The sequence below is a fragment of the Sphaeramia orbicularis genome, chromosome 20 (genome assembly GCF_902148855.1).
Source record: "Sphaeramia orbicularis chromosome 20, fSphaOr1.1, whole genome shotgun sequence".
Lineage (NCBI taxonomy): Eukaryota > Metazoa > Chordata > Actinopteri > Kurtiformes > Apogonidae > Sphaeramia > Sphaeramia orbicularis.
The window spans coordinates 6,041,135-6,060,068 of record NC_043976.1 but is presented as its reverse complement, the minus strand read 5'-3'; the positions used below and the strand labels follow the sequence as shown (position 1 = coordinate 6,060,068).

The following is an 18,934-nucleotide window of genomic DNA, read 5'->3' as shown; positions in this document are numbered from 1 at the left end:
AATGTACAAGAAATGACAAATAATGACAATGTGTCTGGAATTGTCTTGTTTTTTGTGTAATTAATTAATTCAACTTTTCACATTTTATTTATTTATTTATTTTTCTTTTTTTCTTTAGAGAGAGGAGGTCAAAGTCTCTTGGTCTTTCGTATGTGTTTTCTTTATGTAACAAACATCCATTGTTCACTGTACAATTGTTTTGTTTATTAACAAAAAAAAAAAAGAAAAACTGAAATGTTGAGAATGGAAAGATTGGTCATTGGTCACATACTTGTTACGTGACCACAATGTAATTTAAATGTATGTTGAACTTTTCTCAATATTTCTAAATAAAAATCTGAAAAAAGAAAAAAAATATTTGTAAGAAAAAAATGTTTACCATCAACTGCATAAAGGTGACAAAAGCAAAGAAAAGTCAGTCTTTTATGAACAATCTCTCTCCTTTTCTTTAGTTGTCCGAGGAGTTACAAGGGAAATTAGCCAGTGGTGAAATCAAAGAGCTGCTCAACTACTGGAAAAGCCCCACGTGAAGGTGAGTTTTTCAGTACTTTATAAATTACTCAGCAAGGAGGAACTGAAATCAAACAGCCTGTCTGTACAGGATGACACTATTTTCAAAAGCATCATAATTATTGACCTCATCGTGCTTAACATAAAATAAGATTTTAGACCCAAATCTTGTTTTTTTTATCATGAGCATTTGGCTGTGTCCAGTGGCCTTGTTATCCAGATGCAGACAGCTACAAAATGAATTTACACATTTTTATTTTCAAAAGCATAAATCTGGCCATCCATCAGGCCCTCCAGGTGTCTAAGCCAGACATGATGGCGGGATCGAAGCACAGCTGGACGGACTCGTTTTTTAATGTGCTGTCTTCATGCTTACTCGGGCCGTGCCAGAAACAACAGCTCAGTATGAAGTCCTCCCCCACTTCGATACGCACACATATGCTTGCAGCACATACAAATATTCAATAGCTCTTAGTGTCAAACACAAGGCTCATGAAGAGATGCCAGGTTCCAGTAGGATCGGCCTTGAAGAAGCCATACTCCTGATGTGATGATTATTTTTTTAAATCAAAGATATAAATGCAAAACAAACTTGTATATATATATATAATATATATATATATATATATATATATATATATTCACATACACAGAAAAATTGACAGATAAAACCACAAAAAGTTGTTAGAAAATGGGATCGGCTGAGTTCACATGCTTACCCACTATACACACAGTCTCACAAAATCAGCAGATGCACACTCCAAAATACACAGCTACTAACCTGAAGACGAATGGTTGGAATCTGTCAAAGCCTCGCTCTCCCGCTTTGCTACACAGGGACACGGCAAAACTGCTTTGTCTTTGTCAACCCCAAAGCAAAATGCACCAGCGACTGATCACCACACTCACCATTAAGCATGCCTGTGTCAGAAACCTTGCATTTTATTATTTTAATTACACCTACGCTGAAGGTATTTGGCGTGGTAAAGAGTCAATCCATCAAAACGAGGAGCTTGTGAAAGTCATCGATCAGGAAGCTCAGTCAGCACCTTTAACAGATGAGGTGGAGACAGGATGGATGGCCAAGTCTACACAAACACACACACCGATTATTCATGCTTTAACATCGTATCCTGCCTTTTCATTTCTGTGGGTATTGCCAGTGGATGCAGCGGCACACAGTAATAAATTTAAGATCATTACGTTTAAGTTTAGATGTTTTAAACTGATTCACGTGAGCGGTTACAAGCTAAAAGGAGTTATGTATTTCAGTCTTTTTTGAGGAATATACACATGTGAAAGGACTTTTCCACCACCATTTCACCAACTTCTGAAATTCTTACTCTATTCAGATGCATCCATGGTAAACTTCTAGAAGGTCAATCTGTCATTAGGAAAAAATGCACTACCCCAGGATGAGTTTGACATAATCTTGCAAACAGCCCAAATGTTCAAATGGACTCAGCGATGAACTGAAAAATAATTGGTGGTTAAAGGGTCAAAGGTCAGGGTTACTGTGCCTTCAAAATTGCATGTTTTGCCTTAACTGCTGGTAGTTGTGAGAACTGCTTGAAGTAATCATAATGAAATCATAAGTGATGCATGTGAATGGACATAAACTTCTTGTATTGCTGTTTCTCACATTTTTTAACCTTTATTTGACAAGGGGAGATTCAGTGATGGTGAAAATATCCCTTAGGGCATCCTTGTCAAGAGTATCAAACAGGTATATGTATACACAAACATCATATGAAATACAAGGCAAGAATAAAATGAGGAATATAAAGTGAAAAAAAGCAAACAATACCCTACAATGGACTAGTAAGATCATCTTCGAATCTACTGTTATGGCCTGGACCACCCAAACCAAGACATGGGTGTTAGCATGTTCTTGCTGTGTCTTTGTGGGTTTTCTCTGGGTTCTCCAAGGACATGCACCATAATAGGTTAACTCAGTGTTGTTCAACCTTGGGGTAGGGACCCCACATGGGGTCGCCTGAAATTCAAATGGGTCGCCTGAAATTTCTAGTAATTGATAAAAATAAAAACTTACTAATTATAATATATGGTGACTTGAGAGAGACAATCACAATACATAAAAGACATGACAAACTGTGAAGCTGAAACTGAAGACTGTGGTAACGTTTATCTTTCAAATGTTCATTGTGGTCGGTTTAAGATGCTGCAGCTCTTTCATAATTCATAGTTTGAGTTCTTGTTTGTTCAGTATTAATTGTCAGCCTTGTAAATCCAAGCTGGACTGACTGTACATATCCTGACCAAGGAAAATAAAATACTCACTCTGTGCAGTAATCTACACCTGGCTTTTCTGCCTCTGTCCATAATAATATACTGTACATTATATAGACTAAATGTCATCTAAAATGAACGTTTATTTGCAACATAGTATAGCAAACTATTACGTGATCAAAAGAAATTAATTTTAGCAAAAAAAAGTCTCCTTTTGAATGTCTGGGGTCACCAAAAAGTTATGATGTTAAAATGGGGTCACGAGCCAAAAAAGGTTGGGAACCACTGGGTTAACTGGTTAATCTAAAATCCGATGTTACTGGTTTGTTTGTATATGTACCCTGCCTTTGCCCATAGCCAGGATAAGCACCCCCATGACCCCTGCAAAGAATAAGCAACTCAGAAAATGGATGGATGGATGGATGGATAGAAACATGTGGAGTGATTTCTAAAGGGTTTTGGTACAGAGAAAGCTGTCTTTGCTTGTATCATTTACACTACTTTTCTTTGTGACGTCCAAATGCTTGGCGGAGGATGGAGGTTGATGTGTCCCCAGCTTTCTCATAAAATGTTGAATGGCTGGATTTGACACATTATTGTGTTTTTACAGATGGTTCCTTTGTGGTTAAGATTGCAAAAGTTTATTGCTGTAGATTGGCTGATATTTCCTCCAAAGATCACAGCTTCTTCTCCAAATATTTCAAACAAGAAATTAATCAAGTTACTGGCTGTGTTTGAAACATGATCTTACAAATCAAATCACTGTAATGATGATAACAAATAAATCAGATAATTGTGGTCTTGATATAAAATCCAGAGTCCTCAGTGTCCTAGACCAAGTAAAAATACAGTTGAGAGAGAAATAGGCTTTGACAGAGTGTCCTTGATCTCAAGACCAAGACAAATCTGGAGTACTAGAACACAACCTGTAGCAGCTACGTCCAGTATGTCCAGCCAAATTCAACAACCAACTTTATGCAACTCTCTATCTTAAATGAGTGTTTCTGTCATATTGGCTTCACAGGTGAGGCCAGACTTTTTTTCCGTATATATGTACAGATTTTTTTTTTTTTAAACTAGGCATCAGTCATTTATAAAGCATTTTTTATATGGTTAGGTGTACTGTATTGATTTCATAAAAACAGGATTGCATCAGCATTAACAGTGCAGTATCAGGGCCAAGAGTAACAACAGATATTTTTGAGGCAATATGGAATGTGGTGTATCAAATGTATGAAGCTGTAAGAAAAACCTGGAAATCAAACATTTGTCTACCAGAGAAATGACTAGGTTATTTTTCAGCTGTGAAGTGTTACTATTTATTTTTAAACATTTGTCATAAAAAAGTAAAAAAGTTTGAAGGGGCTTTATTAGAAAATGTCAACTGATGTATGTGTACAGACCAAGTGAATGTTGTCCAGTAACATGTCACAACTATCAAACTAGCAAATCAAAATTACCCAGGTCTAATATGAGCAATATGGGTCAAGCTGCAGTTGATTTGAGTACATACACATGAATCAGATACAGCTTGTGTGAAAGCTGAATGTAAATATTTTCCCATTATATCTAAAAAGGCAGGGATCTTAAACTGTAGATGTAAACACAGAGATTAAACTGAGGCAACTTAGATTTGATTTCCTCCAGTTACTGAATTAAATTCTAGGTTCACCAGTGGGAAACTGTCCACAACCTGTCATGGGTATATCTGCACAAAAGTAAACAAATTAAGAGAAAACAATGCCACCTGTACACTGGCATACAATCATTTTGCTCCAGCAATATTTACCTCTCTTCAGTCTTTATGTGTGTCTCCATTCACTGCTGTTGCTCCACTCTCCCTTCACCTCCATGCATCACTCCGTCGACCTCAGCTCCAGTGCAGAGCAAGGTAAACCAAACGAATCCCTGCCGAACAACGGAAAATATTCAGCTACTGCCGATCAGTGTACCTCAGGAACTGGCACTGTCAGATGCACAACAACCAGACGAGGGTGATGATCAACAGTCCGCCAACATTTTATTTCTGAACTAGAATTACTACAAACATTTTTTTTTTTTTTAATTTTTTATTTTATTTATTTGTGAAAATGCTTTATTATGGCAATTCATGGCTGTGATGTGCCAGAAAACATACTTAAATATGAGGTTGTAGAGTTTGGCTCCAGGGATGAAATTAGCATGTATTCACCTTGTTCTTTCAGAGCATGGTGAAAACTATTAAAAGAGGCAACAACCAAAGATCCAGTCCTGTTGAAGTCACAGAGACGTCTTTAGCAATTCTGAACACATCCTTAACAGAGAACGTTACGATGTCACCACCAGCACTTTGGGGTGTGTTTTCTTTTTATTTTCATATTTCACAGGTGAATACTGTAACAGCTGTTTAGAATAAATTGTTTTTCCCTGGCTTTTAAATTGTCTCCTAAACAAACATAATGTAACATATATAAATGATGCAGAATTCAAAAAGTATCAAATTTTGCTTGTGTCTCGCCATTGACTGTAATATACTGTGTGTGTGTGTGTGTGTGTGTGTGTGTGTATGTATGTATATATTATAATATATATATATATATATTATATATATATATATATATACAGGGTGTCCCATAAGTCTCCATACATAGGAAAATAAATGTTTCTTGACATAAACCATTTTTATTTATAATATGCTCTATATGACTGCCATTTTGTCGGGAACACATTTCAATGCGTGTCCTCCACTGCTGAAGAACTATAAAGAAGAAATAAAGAAATACTACATGTTAGAACCATATATGTATGGAATGTATTATGTCTCCTATGTATGGAGACTTATGGGACACCCTGTGTGTGTATATATATATATGTATGTGTGTGTGTGTGCGTATATGTGTGTGTGTGTGTGCGTATATATGTATGTATGTATATATATATATGTATGTATATATATATATATATATATGTATATATGTATATATATATATATATATATATATATATAAATATAACACCGTATAAATTACATAGTATAACTTCTACCTGTTACAAACAAGCTGTAGCAACTGATAATTCATATAAAGACAGTATAGCTATTGCTAGTTTCCATCTCCAGTCCCTAGTCAGCCTTTTACCAAAGAAAGAAAGAAAGAAATCCCTCCATTCATCCATCCATCCATCCATCCCTCCATCCATCCATCCATCCCTCGGGGCTGGAGTTCACCCCTGTAGGGAGATGCAGCCCACACAAGGCATGCCAACATGACCCACTTGCATCATACAAATTTCTTTAGTGTCTTTGCAAGGTCAAGTCAAAAATAACCAATTCAGAAGTACAAAATTTAACAAAACATGAACTTTGGTTTTGGACTTTGAGGTGTGAGAAGGCTGTAAAAGTAAAACCAAAGCAACAGCCTTTACTCTATTTAAAGAACTCTATACAGGAATACTGTGACCTCCACCAGCTGCAATATTTTATTAAATTGGTTTCTTTCTGAAAGTATGGTCCCTGTCATTGTCAAGTTGAGTGTTTGACATTTGCATGGATTCATTAGCACACACACTGCTTCCACATTTCTCTTTTCCTTATCTTCATGATCTCTACTACCACATATTGGTATGAGTCCATTGCTATGTTTGGAGCGTCTGGGCCTTTGCCCTCTGGGTTAAACACTGCTGCTGGTTTCAGCAGAAACACTTGGTCAACAATAGATTAGTTCCAGTGTTGTGGCTTGGACAGTGAGCTCAGACTGTAACACTGATGTGTGAAGGCTCTGGGTGACTTCTTGTGAGTGTCTGCATATGGGCTTCAAGAATGAAGTATTAAAACTTTGCTCTGTTTCTGTCTCTTTCTGTCTCCATCTGTCCTCCAGGGCACTTGATACCGTACCAGCCAGCCCTAGTGTAAATCACAGGGCCGGGGTGTAAAACACAAGCAGATGGCTGCTGCCTTTGAATGGCGTCTCTGTACGATAGTAACTGTATCACTCTTAATTATGGCTGAAATGATCCATTCCTAGGGTGGGGATAAAATCAGGCTCTTTAAACTCTCTCTCTTTCTCTTTCCTTGCCTTCCCTGTCTGCCTTTACCTTTCTCTTTTACAAATTGCATATGAAAAAACAACTTTTGCCTGTGTTTGCTCCCCTCACAAAGACAATATTGACAGTGATGAAAGTGCCAATTATGACGGCCGGCTGTTTCCGCTGGCATGTTTGGGGGTAGGCATATTGCTTTGAGAGAATGTGTTTCATTGCCTGTAGGTTCAAGGTTCAGGAATGGGTGGATGCAAGTGTTGTATCCCAGCTGGCCTACAGCAGTGTCTCTGAGGCAGAACACTCAGCAGGGTCCCACCCCCCGGGGAAAAGCAGTTACCTAGCACCGATCCAGCACCGCAAACTGAAAAACGAGCAGACCGGTGACAGGGCCGAGGCTTTAATGAGAGGCCATTGCCAGGAATGTACTGGCAGGTTTATTTAGTCAAACTCAGTGATCTGTTTTTCTAGGATCCCTATTATGCCTAATGAACACAAACACACGATCCGAGAAAGGACGGATGCCTGGAAAACAAGGGTGGTTTTGCTTCCCTTCATCTTTCTTTCCGTCTCTCACTCTCCTCCTTTTTTTCAGCTCAGGCCTCAGCCCCAGGGTTGAGCTTATAGAAGGATATAAGTCTAGATTTGATTAGGCTTCTAATCCACCAACACTGAGGCAGAACAAGACCCACTGACTTATATTAACTCAGGAAGAATGCTTCCCAGAGTGCTGTGAGGTGTGTGTGTGTGTGTGTGTGTGGTGTGTGTGTGTGTGTGTGTGTGTGTGTGTGTGTGTGTGTGTGTAAAACTTGTACCTGTATGGTTGTACTCCCATGTCAGTGGTCACCAACCAGGGCTTGTACCATGTGCTATCTATTAGCATGCAGCTGGTTTTGCTACTTCCTAGAGGTTTTTACAAGGAATTAGTTGTGGCCTTGTTACGGGTTGTTAGGCACAAGCATGGGGGTGAAGGTGGTGGTGAAGGGGAGGCGATCGGTGCCAGGTTCAACCAAGTGCCATCAACAAGAGGACACTAACAGGTCAGGATATTAAGCCTGATGGATGGAGTTCAGAGGAAACCATAAATGGCAGGTTACTAGAGAAAAGGTTGAAGTGAATAACAGGAGGAAAAGTGTGTTACAGCCAAAGAAATCTAGGAAGGATTTTTTTTTTTTGGGAACTTTTTTCTGTACTTTGACAACTTGGTTGTACCATGTCTAGTTTTGCTAATGAGATTATTCTTCTATTATACTTATAAATCACCAAGAATTACTGTAATAATTTTTATTTATTTATTAGGATCCCCATTAGCTGATGCCAGACATCAGCTACTCCTCCTGGGGTCCTCCAGGAAGCTGTTGTACACTTCTGCCAACTTGGGAAATGGCAGTTTACATCCATATTTGTCTAGACTCATAATATGTACAGTTGAAGATATGGAAGGAAGTTTAAACACAATAGCACGTTAATGTTATAAGTACTCTGCAGTACAATACAGTATTTCTAATGGATTGCCTTCACAAAAAATGAATGAATGTAAATGTATTTCTTTCTTGAAAAGCCCATCTAGGGAAGGAAGTTGTGAATTAGCTAAATATCATATAGTCTTTGTGCAGAACATCTGGTGGTCTAATAGCAGGGCTATTTAGAGGCAAACAACCATTCATCCTCACGCTTACACTTGTAGGTGGAATGACAGCAGCTTGTTAACCTATTAAGGGTCATGTCTTTGGACAGTGGGACGAAGAACCTGCAAACTTCATACAGAAGGGGCCCACCTGGCCAACACTTAGGTCACACCCAAATATAACCTCTGCATCATCATGCCATCTGTGCCCACAACATATTGTGCAAATGTTATAAACAGGAAATTGAGAGAAAATAAGATCTGGATTACAGATAGAGCATTCCAAAAACTGTTTTTCATGCCACGGCTACACATAATGATACAAGGTCTGCAACTGGCCAGGTCCATTTTCCCATAAAATGTTCATCCCCCCCTTCATTGCTGCTGGTTTTCAGGTTGTTATGTATAGCATAGTTTAATCCTATCATTAAAAATTTAGCTTTGAAATTTCAGAAAAGGAGGCCATACACTAAGTACTGAAATATAAAATTAGAGGTTATTTTAGGTTTCTCATTCAACAGCAGTTCAACAGTTTGGAATTAACTCACTGTGAGAGTAAGACCAGCAATCAGCAGGGTTAATCCTGCTAATGTTTGACATTTTGCATGACTAATAACCTCAACACAAATCAACTATGAAACATCATCTAATCAGTTCAGTAGTGCTGAAGTGTGTTGGCTCTTCTCCAATCACACATTCACTGTTTCACAGCAACAGCAGAGCACTTTTCCTTTCACAAGCATAAGGCCTGCATGAGTGTCCCACCCTGCTGTGAGGGTGATGGATTTTTGGCTGACCCGAATGTTGTCACAACTCGGATCAGGTGCTGTGACTGACAGTGAAACACCATTAAGAGAGCTGCAGCTCCACATGTAGCCAACCTCAGACTTAAATAAAATCCTCCCTTATCTTTATGTCTACTGTCACAGCACAGGACTGGTGTTCACTAAGGGAAGTTTTCTAAAAAGTGTGGAATGTAATACAGTCCCAAATGAAAATATGATTTTTGCTACCTCCTACGAAAGAAAAATTCCAGAGACAAAGAACAGATTGCATCCTCAAAATCAGAAGCATTCCTCTGTAAATATTTGCTCTATTTTTTTCCAGGTTAACTCACACTACTGCTTCCATTTAGCAGCTGTATCTGTTATAATAATAATGTCTGTACACATGTGGTGCTGGGAGTCTTAGAATGTAACATAACTGATCTCATCTCAACACTGTAGAAGCTCCAACTGCACACACTCCATCCATGCTTTGACATGATGCTATGACACAATTTATATGTTATATTCTGCACAGGTTTGGGATTCCATTCCAATTCAGTTTGCTTTTATCACCCTCATCTGCAAACAGTTTTGGTTTCGAGTGTTCCAAGAGAATATTTCAATACCATAATGACAGCATCCCCAGACATACAATACATCCAAAGTGCGTGTTTATGCACTGCATAGATGAAAGCCAGGAGTGCATTGTTAGCTCTGTTCTGAGACATGAACAAACTATGGCTCGGAAGATTATTGGAAAATGGACTTAAAAGATCAACTAGAAGAGAAACAATAGGAGAGGGATGGATAATGATATCTGAGAAATCTGAATAGAGATGTAGAGAAACATTTTTTAGAGGAGACAAGAAAAAGAAACATTTGCACAATTGTGAGTTTTCCAGGAATTACTGCAAATTTTAGCTGATTCACTGTGTTTTGGTGGATTAGTTCAGTGTTAGAGTCCTCTATAGGCTTAGCCCAAGCTCAGATAAATACCACAAATGCAGCACAACAATGCAAGAGATTACATTTGTGGAGTTTGTTTCTTTAGGTATAGGTAAGATATGAAATATAATACAGGAAATCTTGTTTGAGATTTCATTAGTCTAAAGGCTCCATAGATAAGAGTGGAGTTTACAGCACTTGGAAAGTTAAAGACGTAATTATTTTATCCTTCGACACAGTAGCCATGATATCTTTTGCATTTTTTGTTTTTTTCCAAAAAAGTTTTCATGCTTACTACATGGTGTATCAGAAAAAAGTACACTCAGAAAAAAACAACATAAAACCAAAATGCAAAGACATTTTGAAAATCTGGTCATATGTGTTTATTGACCATGTAATTCTCCACTGATTGACACCAGTGTCCTGGGTCAATGTTCATGCTTCATTGAACAACACTAATTCAATTGTGCAAAATAAAAGTTTTTTGCGCATGGAAGTGGAAGGGTTAATATGAGATCTGTTGACATGGATGACAAGTTCCATTGGTCTTTTACTTGCATACATATAGCAGGAAAAATAATTACATATTAACTCCCTACCACTGGTGTCAATCAATGGAGAATTACATGGTCAATAAACACATATGACCAGATTTTCAAAATGTCTTCGCATTTTGGTTTTATGTTATTTTTTCTGAGAGTCTACTTTTTTCTGATACACACTGTAGAGGTTGTTTGTTTGTTATGAGGAGGTTACCCGTTGAAAGAGTTCATCTGCTTAGTAGGAGGTGGAAACATCTTTCCTAAGTTCTGACATAGTAAATCTAAAGGCGCTTTCACATTTTCCGTATTTCCTTATTTCTTTCCGTATTTCTTATTTCACTTTTGGACTTTTCAGTTTGATCCAAACCCAGTTTGTATATATACTACCTACCCCAGACCCTGATGGAGACCAGTCAGTCTTGGTCTGACCAAGGTCTGGTTCATGTACATTGATAGTGAAAGGAATTTGCCTTATGCATAAATGTGATTTATTTGCCAATAATGTCTTTGCAACTTAAAAAATGCATTTTTAATTAAAAAAAAAGAAAAAGAAAAAAATGTAATCAGCAGAGTTTGTGAAATCAAAATTTATGTATTTCCCAAAACATTTTATTGCGTTGAAAACACATTGACATTGTCTGAAATTTCTGGCCAGTTGCAGGACACTACTGCTGCTGCAAAAAAGCAAAAGTGGAAAAATGGAGAACAGAAGTTAAAACATAGGTAAATTAACAACAAGATAACATCAGATGCACAGCCATCTATAAAGGGAGTCTCAGTACACTTGGACGATGACAGGATGTACAGTATTCCCAAATTATATATAATGTACTAACATATACATAGAAAAGGCTCAAGATTGCCTAACTTAAACCTTTAGTGCAATTTAAATTTTTAATAATTAAATTTCAATATTCATATGTATCATATTATCATATACATATTTATATTTCAATGTTTTCAAATAATTTACAGAATTTATTGTTTGTTTTTGCTTTTGTTGCCACTGGATACCCTTGTTCTTAGAGTTTACATTTTAATTATATTATTATTATTGTTATTGTTTTATTATTATTATTATTATTATTATTATTATTATTATTATTATCATTATTAAAATTCTGTTAGGTTTTTACTGTTTCCAGAATTAACTGTTTTTGCAACCATTAAGTCCTGTGTTTTCTCAGTTATATCACAAATGAGAACTTCACCTCAGTATATTCTAAGATTAAATAAAGTTATAATTTAATAATACATAAAACTTGTGTTGTGATAAAATTTGAAAAAGAAATTTCTAAGATTAGGAAAAAAAAGCCTAAAGCTTAAAAAAAACCACACAACTTGTTGTTCAAATGTTTTTTTTTGTCGCAGCACTTACATTCTGGTTTACTGCTATGTTTGCCGAAAGGAATCATGATCAAAACTCCAAAATAAAACCCAAGTTGTAATAAATCAGGGGCCCTTAAGGATACAGCATACGGGAATAAATACAGCAAAGCTCTCATCTAGCGTACACAATAAAGTCAGTTGTTGGTCAGCTTGTCTCCCAGTGGATCCCGGCCACAGAGCTTCAGTTGTGTCTCCTCCTCTCATCTGCTCCCGGTTAGCAACATCTTGAACGCTGTACTGCAGCATGCTCCCATGTCATAAAACACACTGCTCCTCTTCGCACCATATCCTTCTCCCTGCCTCCCTCTCTCTTTACTTTCGTCTGGCACACAGGGGTGGAAGATGTTTTTCTCACTTCTCTCTCCTGTCTTCAACCACGGAAAAAGCAGCACGCGTCCAGCTGCATCTCAGTCCGGACATGAAGTCGTTTGAAAAATGAATGTCTCAATGGCATCATTCTTGTCTTCGTCCCATCCTATTTTTTTTGTCTGCTCGTGAACGTGTGAAATATCTGAGGAGGCTGAGAACTTCATTACTTTGAGCCTGCCACCGAAACGCTGCAGAACATCACCTCTCAGTTGGTTCTGTCTAGCCCTGGAAAGCATCAGTACTAGAACTACTAGAAATGTTGCCCCCAACCCTTCCAATTCTCAGGGCCCAGTGAGCTATGATCCAGGGCAAGTGCTGGTAACCTTTAATCAGAGAGATGTATGGAGGGAGAACATTGGCTTAATGACAATTAACGCACGTAGCTACAAGTACTGGCCCTAAACGCTTTCAAATCCATCACCCAGCACTTAAGGGACACACCCCAATTCATAACCATCCTCCCTACAGTTTCTGCCTTTTGTCTATCCTGCATAAAGAAAGAGATGATGGATTGAACTCCTAATGGCATGTATTGCAATACTTAATTTCAATAATTATTAAGGTCTTAGTGGTTCGACTGATAACCCTCTATTGTTTCATCTATTCCTCTCTCCTCCAGAGCCTGTTGTCGGTCCACGACACGGTCGCCCAGAGGAGGTACGATCCTGAGCTACCTCCATTGCCTGATGACATTGACGACGATGAGGACTCTGTGAAGATCATAAGACTAGTGAAAAACAAGGAGCCTCTTGTAAGTTCCTCATCAGTCATCTTGAGAAATTACATGTTTGATTTGTGCACGCTTGTTTCCAGCACCTCCCAGAAATGTTTCATCAGCCTCTTCATTATTTATGGTTAACATCTTTATATCATTAAATAAATACTGCTATCTCGATGTCAAACACAGATTCCAGAATTTCCAAACACTGTCTTATAAATGAAGCCAATGCCATACATGCATTTGAGGTACTTGAATTGTGGGAATCTAACCCACAACCTTGAGGTTGTAAGCACACCAAAACCAACCACAATTACCATGTTCTTGGCCATGAGTATTTTCAGCCAGTCAAGGCTTGGTGTCTGTGAACAGCTTGCTTTCTATCCTGGTCAGTTATTGCTCTCTCATGTCCACGCTCTTCAGACGTCGTCCCAGACGTCAACAACCACTCGTCTGTCTCAGCGAGTCTTGGCTGGCGTTCTCCTTTTCACTCCACCCATCTACATCCTGGGTGTCTGTCTGCACAGTCCAGTGGCTGCCATTCCAAACATTCCCCTGGCTTTGTCAGCTAGTCAAGCAAACTGGGCCTCTGCAACCACACCAAACCTGATTGTTGTAGGTTTTCAGCTACACCACATACCTGTAATTTTTTGTAGCTTAGTTGCATGATTGTCTCATGTTGTAATCCCTTCATTCTTTTGACTGACCTCAGTGTCCTGCACGCATAAACACTGCACTACTCCATTTCTCGATGTCCTGTCAAAGACCTCCGCCTGTCATCAGTGTGCTTTGTTGTGTGCTGACGCCCCGCCTATCTTTGATCAATGCCGGACATGTCGTGGCCCTGGCTGACTCTATTTTCACTTTGTGGTTTTCACCCTGACCACCATGTTGGCTTCAGGCCGGCGCAATCCTTCCACCACATCCCAGGGGGAAGGAGAACACACCTAAGCCATTTTTGGGCCACTGCCCGTTGCATGTTTCGTTGAGCTGCACAACATAATAATGTGGCTCAGAGGAATTCTCCACATTGTCGTGGCCGCTTCCTGCTCTGGCCTCTCCTGAGTCTGATGTTGGATCACTTTCCCCTGAAACCATAATGTGATTTACACTCAGTCCGGTTCTCTTAATCATTTTGCTGGTGTTATTCCATTACGCGACATGACTCGGTTTTTCTCTAAATGATTTGGCTCCCAAGAATATCTGAAACACACATTTATGATGTGTGATATTGTGTATCATTGCACGGTAATGAAGGTGTTAATTATATATGTATGTTTTTGCAGTGCGCTAGCGGCCGGGTTTTACTTCATAGGTTTTGAATGCAAACTTGTTATTGTGTGTGCAAAGTGTGCCTCCTGGGCTCTGTTTGGGGTCAATGCTGGGCCAGTTTTATAAATACTCCAGTCTCCTCCAAAGAGGTGTCATTCAGTACAGTATATCATTAGAATCACCGCAGTGGTGTTGCAGCAGTAGCAATTTCTACCCGTATATTAATTTCATTCCCTCTATTCATGCTTTGTTGCACAGCGATCTACAAATTTAGATTTATAAAAGGAAATTAAGTCTCCCGAAACATGTTAATCATTCCACAACTGTGAGGAATACACAAGTGAAAGAAAGCAAATTTCTGGGCAAGTGCTGTTGGGCATTTCATTCCAGTGAATACTCTTGCTGTCCTCTCAGTACCTGAAGAACCCACAGGTCACATCTGCTGCACATATTGTGTTGGTAGTAACTGAGGCCTTAAAGTGGTGTGGACAGCAGCAGGATTCCTTTGTGGGACATTTATGTCTTTTCTATTTTTTTTTGGTTTTGTTTTTTTTGTATGCTTCGTGTCAGTGATAAACCACTGCTGCTACTGTGGGAGGTCGTCTCAAGAATTTGAAATGTGACAGTGTTATGTTTGTACTGCATGCACAAAGACGGACACAGTGAATTGCCTCCAATTACAGCCAGTTTCTGATCTTGGTTTGCTTAATACATTGGGTCTGTGTGTAAATTGCAGACAGAAAATGAATACATGTCTGTCAACCCTTTTCATGGAGCCCTAATCCTATACTAAAGTTCACGAATCAGTCACTTAGGATGAGTGTTAGGCCAAATTCATGTCACATTTTGTAGTTTCTGTGTTTAACGCGTGGTTGAAACACATCCTGAACTATGTAATTGCTCAAATGCAACCCTGTAGAAGCCAATAACGTAATAACTACCCATAATGTCATAACGACCCATAACATAATAACTTTGCCATTTTTAAAATGTAATAGGCCAATAACGGAATAACTGGCCAATAATGTAATAAATGTCCTGAACCGATAACGTAATAACTTTTGGCTTATAACGTAGTAACTTATTACGTTATTGGTTGGTTATTACGTTATTGGCCAGGTAAAAAAAAATTATTTGCAAATGTAATAACTGAGCCAATAATGTAATAATATTATATCACTGTATTTAAGTTTCATTTATTAAATATAACTGTGAGAAAATCTCCCTCACTCTCTCTACCCCCCCCCCCCCTCTCTCTCTCTCAGTCCTGTCTGCTGCTCCTTAGCCTTTCAAGCTATCTCTGAATGAAGTGGAAGCACACGTTTACAAACATAGACAATGGTGTGTATGAAATATGTATGACATGTGTGACATGGAACTCTCTCTTGAAGATAGTAATTTTTTTCACGGTTAAGGATTTTTTTCATTCCCCACATTTGACCACTAGATGGCAATGGTGTGACATTGACTTTCTTCAGTTGTCCAAACTTCCTTTCTTCCTTTCTGTCACACATTTAAAGGTAATCAGTGATCCATTTCCTTTGGTGAACAGTTCACGTTGTGTATTCAAAGTGAACTGACTATACCTAGCTAACTGTTGACAGGTTATTAGCATCATTAACTATTACAGTTTGATAATATCAGGGGGTATAAAAATTTTTAAAGAAAAGTATGTATGTATGTGTGTGTGTATGCGTGCGTGTGTGCGTGTGTGTGTATGTTGCACACGCATCTGTATCTGTGTGTGCTTTAGCTGATGACTTCTGGTAAATTTTGTAGAACGGAATGGATAAATTGAATAGATAAAATATGGACAAACCCTCAAAAATGTTTATACCACCAGATATTATCAAATTGTAATAGTTAATAATGCTAATAACTAGCCAACAGTTAGCTAGGTATAGTCAGTTAACTTTGAATACCCTCTCAATTATGTTATATCCTCTTGCACTAAATAGGTGAGATTGTACGTGGTATATGCAAGAATTTCAACAAAATGAACTGTTCACCAAAGAAATTCATCCCTGATAACCTTCCAACATGTGTGCTAGAAAGGAAGAAAGGAAGTTTGGACAACTGAAGAAAGTCAATATCACACCACTGCCATCTAGTGGTCAATTATGGGAAATCAAAAAAATCCTTACCCCTATAACACCAAATGTATCATATTTGATACAAGAGTTTTGATGCCCTCTATATGATCAGTGTGATTTTTTTTTCTTGAAAAACCTGATGTATACAATTAGATACATGCAATACACGGATAATCAACCAGGGGGGAGGAATTCTTTCATCAGTGGCCTATCCAGTGACACTGCAAGACTGCCATTAATGAGGACAGAGGCACAGGTGGGTTTTGAAGAACTTTGCCAATTTGGAAAAGGTTAAGGTCAGAAAACATTTTTTTTTTTTTTTTTTTTTACTGAAGCATCAATAGGAAGAGTTACTGGATTGATGCAATGTGAAATTACTTAATATTTGTCTTTTTTATTTTTCAAGTAAACTATATAAATGTTTAAATTGCATAATTTGGTACATTTAGTGCAAAAAAATTAGATATGGGGGCTTCTATGAAACTGGGTCTGTTTTGGTATCTGGCACTTTTCCAGCTTTTTAGACCCAATAATAAAAGAGAAATGTAAAAATATTTCCCCCAGGATGTACCTAATGATGACCTCAGATAAATGCAAAAAATATGCCTTGCATATTTACTTCGATTCTCAAAATGTACATGTAAGAAAAAAAAAAGATATTCCAAAAATAGTAGTGCGTAATTTTTGTGTCCTTTTTACCGGGTGACATGCTGATTTTTGTATGAGCGTGTCAAATAAAAATGTATTTTATCTGAAAAATGATTTGTTTTATCTTAGTAAATATTTATTTTTAAAACAGACCCAAAGTGCTTCCAAACTTGCTTCATAACAGTCTACATCTGGTTTGAATTTTTAGCCCTGCTTTTAGGACCAGTTTCATAGAAGCATCCATGTTCAACTTGCTTGGATTTAAAGAAAAAATACACATACTGTTTTTGTGTGTGCACGTGTCTTTTTAGTTGGCAAAAAAAATACAGTGTTGAAGAAGCATTGAAAATGATTATGCTATGATTATAATGATATAACTATAAGCTCATATGTGTACTGTAAGAAATGCCGAGTGAATCTCTATCTGAACAAGGACAGGAACTGTTCTCAGGCCTCCCACAATGCAAAATAAAAGTTTGTGAACCACAAAATTAATAAAGATAACAGAAATGTTATGTCTTCCAGACTTCCACTGTGCCAGTTTCATTGGTGGATTTCTCATTGCTCAATGACAGTAGCACTGGAAAATGTTCTTATGTATGTTTGGAATTACCAATTTGTTAGATATGTTTGTGTTATATTATGTTTTTGTTTGTTCAAAAATAATAATATTTGAGAATTGAGATGCAATGTATCAAATATGATACAAATTGAAACTCATACATGGAAATTAGTATTTGATTTTTTTTTTTTTTCCGTTGTTCAGAAGGACCAATAAAGGCTCCAGTTTTAAAGAACTGGAATATTCTGTCAGTGATTCAATGGTTCAGACTTTACAGGGTTAACAGTGAAAAAAAAATTACTATTTTCAAGAGTGAGTAACATGTCATACATGTCATACATATTTCGTATCATACCATTGTCTATGTTTGCTAACATGTGCTTCCACTTTGTTTGGAGATAGCTTGAAAGGCTAAGCAGCAGCAGACAGGACTAGAGATCATTTTAACCATCAAGTTAAATAGACAAATACATGGAGAGAGAGAGATTTTCTCACAGTTATATCTAATAAATGAAACTTAAATACATTGATATTAATATATTATTACATTATGGCTCAGTTATTACATTTGCAAAGAATTTTTTTTCTATCAGGCCAGTAACGTAATAACCAACCGATAACGTAATAAGTTATTACGTTATTGGCCAAAAGTTATTACGTTATCGGTTCAGGACTTTTATCATGTTATTGGCCAGTTATTACATTATTGGCCTATTACATTTTAAAAATGGCAAATTTATTATGTTATGGGTCGTTATTACATTATGGGTCGTTATTACATTATTGGCTTCAACAAACCCTAACCACTATTTTAAAATGGGTTACCGGTGACCTGGTGGGTGTAAACTGCTAGCTTGCTCTTCATTTATAAACTACTTTCGTTGAGAATGAAGTAAAAACTTTGCAATACTGCAGTGCTTTTTACCCAAAACTTGATGTTTTCAGTTACTCTAGAGTGTATCTTGTAGTTTGTGTAGCTGAAAGCCTTTCTTTAAACTGGGGGGGGGGCTTATTTCAGGAAAATTTTCAGATTCAACTTTAGCCCAGATTTTCTCATGCTCCCATGTCTTGGGAATACAAAAATGTGAAAAAATTTCAAATCAAGCCCAAACCCCCCCACCCTCACCCTGAAAATGACTTTTTCAACCCTGAAAACGTGGGTTTTTTGGCAACTTTCAAACCTTCTTCACTTTTGATAAAGTACAATGTAGCAATATGCTCATGCTGG

General features: G+C 37.6%; 1 protein-coding gene across 5 annotated transcripts in view; it reads left to right on the top strand.

The window, feature by feature from the left end:
- Positions 1-457: 457 nt before the first annotated feature.
- The window catches only part of LOC115410999 (MAGUK p55 subfamily member 7), a 120,306-nt gene continuing 101,829 nt past the window's right edge, over positions 458-18,934 (top strand). For all 5 annotated transcript variants that reach the window (XM_030122892.1, XM_030122891.1, XM_030122890.1 and 2 more), the window contains exons 1-2: positions 458-532; positions 13,033-13,164. The gene's annotated coding sequence lies outside the window, so the exon portion shown is untranslated. The remainder of the gene's footprint in view (positions 533-13,032; positions 13,165-18,934) is intronic.